The sequence below is a fragment of the Podarcis bocagei genome (genome assembly GCF_964188305.1).
Source record: "Podarcis bocagei genome assembly, chromosome: 10".
Lineage (NCBI taxonomy): Eukaryota > Metazoa > Chordata > Lepidosauria > Squamata > Lacertidae > Podarcis > Podarcis bocagei.
Window position 1 is genome coordinate 30,106,118 of NC_138135.1, and position 9,027 is coordinate 30,115,144.

Consider the following 9,027-nt stretch of genomic DNA (forward strand, 5'->3'; position numbering starts at 1 on the left):
GTATATAACACCGGTTAAGTTAGCAAAAATGTTTAAAACATGTAATAAGTGTTGGAAATGCAAAGAAAAAGAAGGATTTTTTTTCCATATGTGGTGGGAATGTAAGAAAGTAAAGGGTTTCTGGGAAATGATATACAATGAGTTGAAGAAGATGTTTAAATATACATTTGTAAAGAAACCAGAAGCCTTTTTGTTAGGAATAATAGGAAGAGAGATAAATAGAAGGGACTACAAACTTTTTCAATACGCAGTAACAGCAGCAAGAATATTAATGGCCCAAAAATGGAAACAAGAGGAGTTACCGACCCTTGAAGAGTGGAGGATGAAACTTATGGACTATGCAGAATTGGACAAATTGACTGGGAAGATTAGATATCAACGGGATCACAAGTTCATCGAGGTCTGGGGAAAGTTTACAGATTATCTGAAAAGCATATGTGACGAACAGACAACGCTAGTGGGGTTTAAAGAGGCTTTGTGAAAGTTAAAGATGTATTGTAAAAAAGAAATAGAACTGAAAGGATAATATTAAATGGCAATATTAATTTATTTTTATTTTTTTTATAAAATTTTTTATTGCGTTTCTTTTCATAGGTAAACAAATTTGTTTGGACAACAATATACAAGAAACATTTTCCATATATATAACAAAAGAAAAAAAATAAAAAAAAAGAAAAGATCATCACAAAATTTCTTCGACAACTTTTTGGACCTCCTCGCATCCTCTCAGCATTGCGTTCATCATTCTAACCAATTCAGCAATTTATTATCTTATTTCCCGACTTATTATGCCTTTGTATTTATTATGTTACCAGTTTCAAAAATTTGTAGTTTAATTTTAACACTCTTAATAAACATAATATTTTGTTTCTAATTTGTCTCATTTTTTCCCATCAATACTTACTTTATCATTTACTTAAAATAAATTGCAGAAGCATAACGTTTCTTAATCGTGCACAGTCTTAGCACTCAAACAACTTATAATGTTTTTGCAAATAGTCCTTAAATTTTTTCCAGTCCTCCTCCATTGTTTCTTCGCTCAGATCTCGAATTCTGCCGGTCATTTCTGCCAACTCCATGTAGTCCATCAGCTGCGTCTGCCAGTCCTCCAGTGTGGGTAAATCTGGTGTCTTCCAGAACTTTGCGATAAGAATCCTAGCTGCTGTGGTTGCATACATAAACAAGGTTCTGTCTTTCTTTGGCACCTTCCGGTCCACCATGCCCAATAGAAAGGCCTCTGGTTTCTTAGAAAAGGTATATCTAAATACCTTTTTCAACTCATTATGTATCATTTCCCAAAAGGCCTTTACTTTCGGGCAGGTCCACCAGAGGTGAAAGAATGTCCCTTCTGCCTCCTTACATTTCCAACACTTATTATCAGAAAGATGGTATATTTTAGCCAACTTGACTGGGGTCATGTACCACCGGTATACCATTTTCATAATGTTCTCTTTCAAGGCACTACATGCCGTGAATTTCATACCGGTGTTCCATAACCTTTCCCAGTCCTCAGACATGATGTTGTGTCCTACATCCTGTGCCCATTTTATCATAGCAGATTTAACTGTCTCGTCCTGAGTGTTCCATTTAAGCAGCAAGTCATACATCCTCGAAAGTACCTTAGTCTTTGGTTCTAGTAACTCCGTCTCCAGTTTCGATTTCTCCAACTGGAAACCCACTTTTTTGTCCATTTTGAATACCTCTTGAATTTGAGCATAGTGTAACCAATCTCGCACCTTACCTCTTAATTTGTCCTGGCTTTGGAGCTTCCAATTGTCTCCAACTCTTTCAATCAGTTCCCAATATTTTGGCCAATAGGCCTCCATATTGGGCTTTTTTTTTGAAATCTTGGCTTCCACAGGTGATAACCACCTCGGGGTCTTGTTTTCTAATAGATCCTTATACTTCATCCAGACGGCAAAAATTGATTTTCTGACAATATGGTTTTTGAACAATTTATGAACCTTCGCCTTGTCATACCACAAGTATGCATGCCAACCATACACATTATCAAACCCCTCCAGATCTAGGACATCGGTGTTTTCCAACAGGAACCAATCCTTCAACCAGCAGAAGGCTGCGGCTTCATAATACAACCTTAAGTCCGGCAGGGCAAACCCCCCTCTTTCTTTTGAGTCGGTTAATATTTTAAATTTTATTCGGGGCTTTTTGCCCTGCCAGACAAACTTAGAAATATCCTTCTGCCATTTTCCAAAACATTCCATTCTGTCCACGACCTGAAGGGTTTGAAATAAAAATAACATTTTTGGCAAAACACACATCTTTATAGCTGCGATTCGGCCTGACAAGGTAAGTTTCAATCTTGACCAAATATCCAGATCCTTTTTAATTTCCAACCAACATTTTTCATAGTTATCTTTAAAAAGATTTAAATTTTTGGTGGACAAGTATACCCCCAGGTATTTCACTTTTTTAACCACACTTAGCTCTGTCTCTTTCTGATACCCCTCTATCTCTGTAGGTGTCAAATTTTTGACCAAAACCTTAGTTTTTTGTTTATTTAACTTGAATCCCGCCACCCGACCAAACTCCAGGATAAGTTCCAAAACTCTTTTTGTGCTAGATACTGGCTCCTGTACTGTCAAGACTAGGTCATCTGCAAAGGCTTTCAGTTTGTATTGTTTCGCTCCGACCTCTATACCTTGCACCAACTGGTCCTCCCTAATCATATTCAGCAATACCTCCAGAACAGAGATAAATAGCAGAGGGGATAAAGGGCACCCCTGTCGTGTCCCTTTTTCAATTAGAAGTTCATCCGACACCACATTGTTCACTATCAACTTGGCTTTTTGCTCTGAATAAATTGCTTCTAGTCCATTTTCAAACCCCCGTCCCACTCCCATCCCCTTCAAGTTTTTCTTCATAAACATCCAAGAAATGTTGTCAAATGCTTTCTCCGCATCAATAAAAATTAAGGCAGCCCTTGTATTTCTAATTCTCAACAATTCCAATATATCAATAATGTTCCTGGTGTTATCAGACATGTGTCTACCAGGGAGAAAGCCTGCTTGGTCCTTGTGAATTACTTCGTTTAAAACGTTTTTAAGTCTACTTGCTAAAATGTCTGCAAATATTTTGTAATCCACATTCAGGAGTGAGATGGGACGGTAGTTCTTGAGCTGAGTCTTTTCCTTCTCTGACTTAGGAATCAATGTGATGAATGCTTCTTTCCACGTTTCCGGTGCCCTTCTCCCCTCCATAATCTGGTTGCAAACCTCCAACAACGGTTGTATCAAACAATCCTTCAGAGTCTTATAATATTTGGAGGTGAGACCATCTGGGCCTGGAGATTTGCCAAGTTGCATATTTTGGATGGCACCTTCAATTTCCTGTTGAGTTATTTTACTATTGAGAATTGATCTTTTATCTTGACTTATTTTAGGTAGTCCATTTGTCCTCAAGAATTGGTCTATTTCCGATTCTTTCTGAGGCCCCTGTGCATAAAGTTCCTTGAAATATCTGTGGAAGCACTTTCTTATTTCTTCTGGTTTCTGAACTATTTTTCCTTGAATCTCCAGGTTTGTGACTGTGTTTAACTTTTGTCTTTTTTTCAATTGCCAAGCTAACAACTTTCCACATTTATTTGCTGATTCAAACGATCTTTGCTTCATTTGTTTAATTTTCCACTCAATCTCTTGATTAATCAATTTCGAATATTGTGCTTGATGGAATTTGATCTCTCTTAGCACCTCTTTTGACTTCGGATTAGTTCTCAACTTTTTCTCTCCTTCACTTATTTTCTCAAGGATTTTTTCCTTTTTTCCATTCCAAAATTTTTTCTTTATTGTATTCTGTTGTATCAGAAACCCTCTCATTACAGCTTTGCTTGCGTCCCAGATTATTCTTTTCTCCACCGTAGTGTTCAAATTTATTTCAAAGTAGTCCTTTAGCGTTTTTTGGGCCTTCTTAACAATCTCTTGATCTCTTAGCAAGGTGTCATTCATTCTCCATCTGAAGGATCCAGTTGGGAAAAGTCTCAATTCCATTTTTAAGGCGTTATGGTCGGAGCAGGTTTTTGGGCAGATTTCCACTTTTCTCGTTTTCGGGGCCAGCCCTCTAGATATCCAAATTTGGTCGATTCGTGTCCATGACAAGTGGGCATCAGAAAAAAAGGTTCCTTCTTTACCCAAGGGGTTCCTTGTCCTCCAGATGTCAATCAAGTCCATATTGTCTGTCATTTCAAAAAAGGTTTTAGGGAGTCTGCCGTCTGTTGTTAAATTTTGATTTTGAGATTTGTCCATATTTGTAGACACCACCCCATTCATATCTCCCATCACAATAATATTAGAATAGTCCAGGTAGTCCATCATTGTCTCATGCAGCTTCTTATAAAATTCTGATTTTCCATCATTTGGCGCATAAACTCCTAATATCAAAATCTTTTCCCCTTGTGTTTGGATTTCAATTGCGAGAATTCTTCCATGATCATCTTTAAATAAGAATTTTGGTGATAGGTTCTCCTTTGCATAAATTACAACACCTCTTTTTTTGACTTTATCTGATGAGATAAATTCTTGACCAAGTCTTTTATTAATTAATACTTTCCTATGGAGCCTGGTCACATGTGTTTCTTGAAGGCATATTACATCCAATTGTTCTTTTTTCAAAATATGGAATATCCTCCTTCTTTTTTCCGGAGAATTCCCGCCATTTATGTTCCAGCTAAGTAGCTGCAGAGACATCTTGTTCTATCTTAAACGTTCTTAAGATGGGGTGCCTTCCTTTTGCTCAGATCCCGAGGGTGCAGGCGTTGGCCCGCTTTCAGACAGTATTGGTGCTGGTGCAGCTGGAAGCCAATCCACTCCTTTTTGGAGATCTTCTCCGTGGTCGTGAAGGAACTTTTGGTTATCTTCAGGTGTTCTAATTTTAACCTTCCTTTCTTTGTAGGTGAAGGATAGTCCTTGTGGAAACTCCCACCTATAGGGAATTGCGTTGTATCTCAGCAATTTTGCTAGTTCTGAATAGGTGGCTCTAAGGTCCAACAGCTGTTTCGGGATATCTCTATAGATTTCCACCCTTTTGTCTTGTATTTCAATTGCTTTTTTGAAATGAAGACCTAGGATCTTATCCCTCTCTTCCTTTGATCTTAAAATTATCAAACAGTCTCTGGATCTATCTTTCTTTACCACTCTTCCCAGTCTATATGCCGAAACAATCTTAAAATCTGTGTCTTCCTTTAAACCCCAGAACTTCGAAAATTCTTGTGTTAAGTATCCAATCAAATCTCCTTGCTCAAGTTCCGGGATGCCTCTCAATTTGATGTTGCTCTCGCGATTTTTCAGTTCCACCATTGACAGATAAACTTGTTGTTCACTCACCTGTTTGTGCAGGGGCTTAACTTCTCCTTTTATTTCTTCCACTTCTTTTTGTAGAGCTCCCACTTTCTGGATTGCTTCTCCAGCCAATTCCCGATTTTCCGCTGTAGCTCCTTGCAAGTTCTCTATAGCTTGTGTATGCTGGGAAACTTGATCAGTCAATTTTTGAATCGAGGAAGTTGCTTTATCTATCTTCAAAGACTGGTCGTCCACCTTCTGGTTTAGACTTGATAGTTGCTCCAATATTTGTTTAAGTAGTGTATCCGACCCACCTGCTGCCATATCTCCCTCAGTGAGCTTCTCAGTTGTTTCCCTTTGTTCCCTTTGGGTCACCAGTACAGCTGGAACCGACGATCGGCGTCCTTGGGTCAATGTTGTTTGTAGAAATTGTGCTGGTTTTCTTTCCTTTTCTTTCTCCTTAGCCTCTTTAGATTCCTTAGCTTTGGATGCTCTTGTTCTCCCTGCACCACTCATTACACATCTGTCAGTGTTCAAGGTCAAATTGTCTATTGTTCCATGGGAAAGACAAATTCAATTATAAACAACCGGTAAAGTGGAATTCAAAACAAAAGTCAGTTCCCAGGATCTTATAATCCGAAAGCCCTGTAGGGGGAGTGCCACCAAGTTTCAAAGACAAAGAAGGAAGTAGTCCGCCATTAAAGTTCCAGAAATTTTTGGCTCAGTAAGTTCAATATCCAAAAGTCCCTTCAAAAATTCAAAGTTCCCCAGAGCACCTTTTAAGGTTCAACAAAGTTTCACAGGGGGTGCTTGCAACAATGTCCCAACCAAACTTTCCTGCTCAAATGTATCAATTATACTCCAGCAAAGTTTTCACAAAATTTGCAACTGTTTCCGCAGTTTAGCACAGTCTCTCTCTCCGGCAGCCCGACGATCTGACTCTTTAAAAATCACCCCGGGGGGGGGGGGAGGTAGGAGGAGACCGTTACTCGTTCTTTTATGATCAAAGTCCCTTTCCACCTTCAGTTCAACAATAAAAAGGGCAGATTTAATAGCACGAAAAAGTTAAAGCTTCCCAAAGTCCCGTTTCAAACGCTTCCGCTTTTAAAAGCGTTGCTTTGATCTTGTCAGCAATGTCGGAAGACGGACTTCCCTTTTTTTCGTCTCCCGCTTTCAGCCAGATTTACGAAATTATTTGCCAAATTTTAGTCCCCTTTACTCACGGGTATGTTACTTGTAGTTGGTGTTGATTTTAGGAAGAAGGATCAGCGCTCATCTGTAACAGCCGCGCGGCTTCACTTCTGCGGAAAGAGCGATGAACTCACAGCACCGCCACCCCTCCTTCACTCCGGGTCTCCTTACGGGGTCCCTTCTGTGTTTTCGGAGCAGCTTCTGGTGCCCGCCGAGTCCCACGGCCACGGGCTCACTCTACCCGTGGTTTATCTTGATGGGTCGTCGCTATGCCGCAGCGAACGACCCTTTTCCGCAGAGCCCCTCTTCAGAGCTCGAAGAGGACCGCCATTACAGTTTCGCGCCGCCCCCGGAAGTCCTAAATGGCAATATTAATTTAGAGAATGCGTAAAAATAGAAAATATGGGTGATTGGTGGAGAAGCTGGTGGAAGTCCAAAAAGTTGAAATTTGTGAATATTGTTTGAGATGGCAAATTTGTAAAAGGAAAAATTTAATAAAAATTATTATAAAAAAAAGATAAAGAACAGGTCAGATCCCCACCCCAGGAGAAAAATACACATAGAGAAGCAAGAGAAGGGAAGTGTAGATAAGCATTGGGGGGGAGGGTATGTGATTATTTCAATTACGTGTACTTTGGCTTAGTTACAAAACGGTATTAGTTGTCCAAAGACTTTCTGAAGTCACATATGTCAGCATGTGTCTATGTGCATTTTATTTGGAAATAACCTTTCATTATGTATTTGCAACAGAATTGCAACGTAGAGTTGCTAAACGTAGGAAGCCACTCTCTGTGATGTTGCTGCAATAGTGACATAGCCTGTGTCACTCATTTTCATAATTTGGCTTGGAAGACACATAATAGAATTTTCAAAACACTTCTGTGAAACTAGGGGAGCAAAAAGTGAGCTTTGTGTGTGGTATAGACAACATTTCAGTAACTTCATGTAGCAAAGTGATTTGAATTCTAATGACTAAAATTCATTTCCTTCAAAGAAATGAGACATTTCTATGATTAAGACTGAAAGGAAAACATATGGTTTCTCACACCCACATACAATCTGGAATGCAACCTAACCATGCCTCTAAACCATTTGCTATAATAACTAACCTTCAAAGGAAGTACATTTATGCCTAATTCTTGGAAGCAGAGAGAAAAGCTTTCTACACATTCCCTGTCCCTATTCACTAATCATATGTCTGTCTTAGCTATTCTATGTCATCATCATCCTGGTTTTCAAATGTGATACAAAATACACTTCCTTCATCCTCTAATGCTAGAATTGCTTCCTGCACTAGTGTTTATTGAGAGCTTGTCTACATAGCCCTTGTACTTTGAAGCAGTTCTGGATTTGTTTACATGATAATGACTAATTGGAGGCAGAAGTGGTTTTAAGGGGAAAACTGACAGGTAAACCATAGTGGATTATATTATCCCAGGGTAAAGAACCTCCAGCCCATGGGTCAATTTTGGCCTTTGAGGGTAACAAATTTGGCCCATGACATCATTTCCCTAAAAACTGCACCTATGAAAACTGTCCTTCAGGGTTGTGCTCAGAAGAGATAATAGGCAATGAATGTCAGGCGAGTCCTCCATTTGATGAGTCCTCTATTTAAAGGGCTATTTGGTCCAACTCAGATTAAAGATAAAGAACTATCAGAAAGGAGGGCGGGGTCCTGAAGTTGCCCATTGAATGTTAGAAGCTAGACAGCAGACTAAGCATGCTCCTAGGTCACAGTCTTCTCCACTATGGCAAAATTTATTGCATTTCAATATAAATTGTAGTACTTGTTACGAGGGACACGGGTGGCACTGTGGGTTAAACCACAGAGCCTAGGACTCGCCAATCAGAAGGTCGGCGGTTCGAATCCCCGCTACAGGGTGAGCTCCCATTGCTCGGTCCCAGCTCCTGCCAACCTAGCAGTTCGAAAGCACATCAAAGTGCAAGTGGATGAATAGGTACTGCTCCGGCGGGAAGGTAAACGTCGTTTCCGTGTGCTGCTCTGGTTCGCCAGAAGCGGCTTTGTCATGCTGGCCACATGACCCAGAAGCTGTACGCCGGCTCCCTTGGCCAATAAAGCGAGATGAGCGCCGCAACCCCAGTCGGCCACGACTGGACCTAATGGTCAGGGGTCCCTTTACCTTTACCTTTCTTGTTATGAGAAGCGCATAGATTTAGATAAATCATGATGTGCAAATTTGTGCCCCCCATTTTTTTTGCTAACACGTTTCATCTTTTGGGGGGGAGTGATGTATAAGTGGTTAGTAATGATGTAATGTGCTAGTGTAAACATTTTTCAGTTTTGAGTAGCAACAGTGGTGAACCCCAACAGAGAGTAAACACTGGGTGAACACTTGATTGAAAAAAGGGGGGCGTTAACATTCTCTTATTGGACACCGAGGGAAACATAGTATGCCGAGAGTTCAGGTTAAATTATTCCTTCCTCTTATTTTCCCATACCTGCTCCACATCCTGATCCAATTAAGAGCTGATCACAAATTGGGCTAAGGTTGAGTTCCCTGTTTTTCCCTATACATAACCT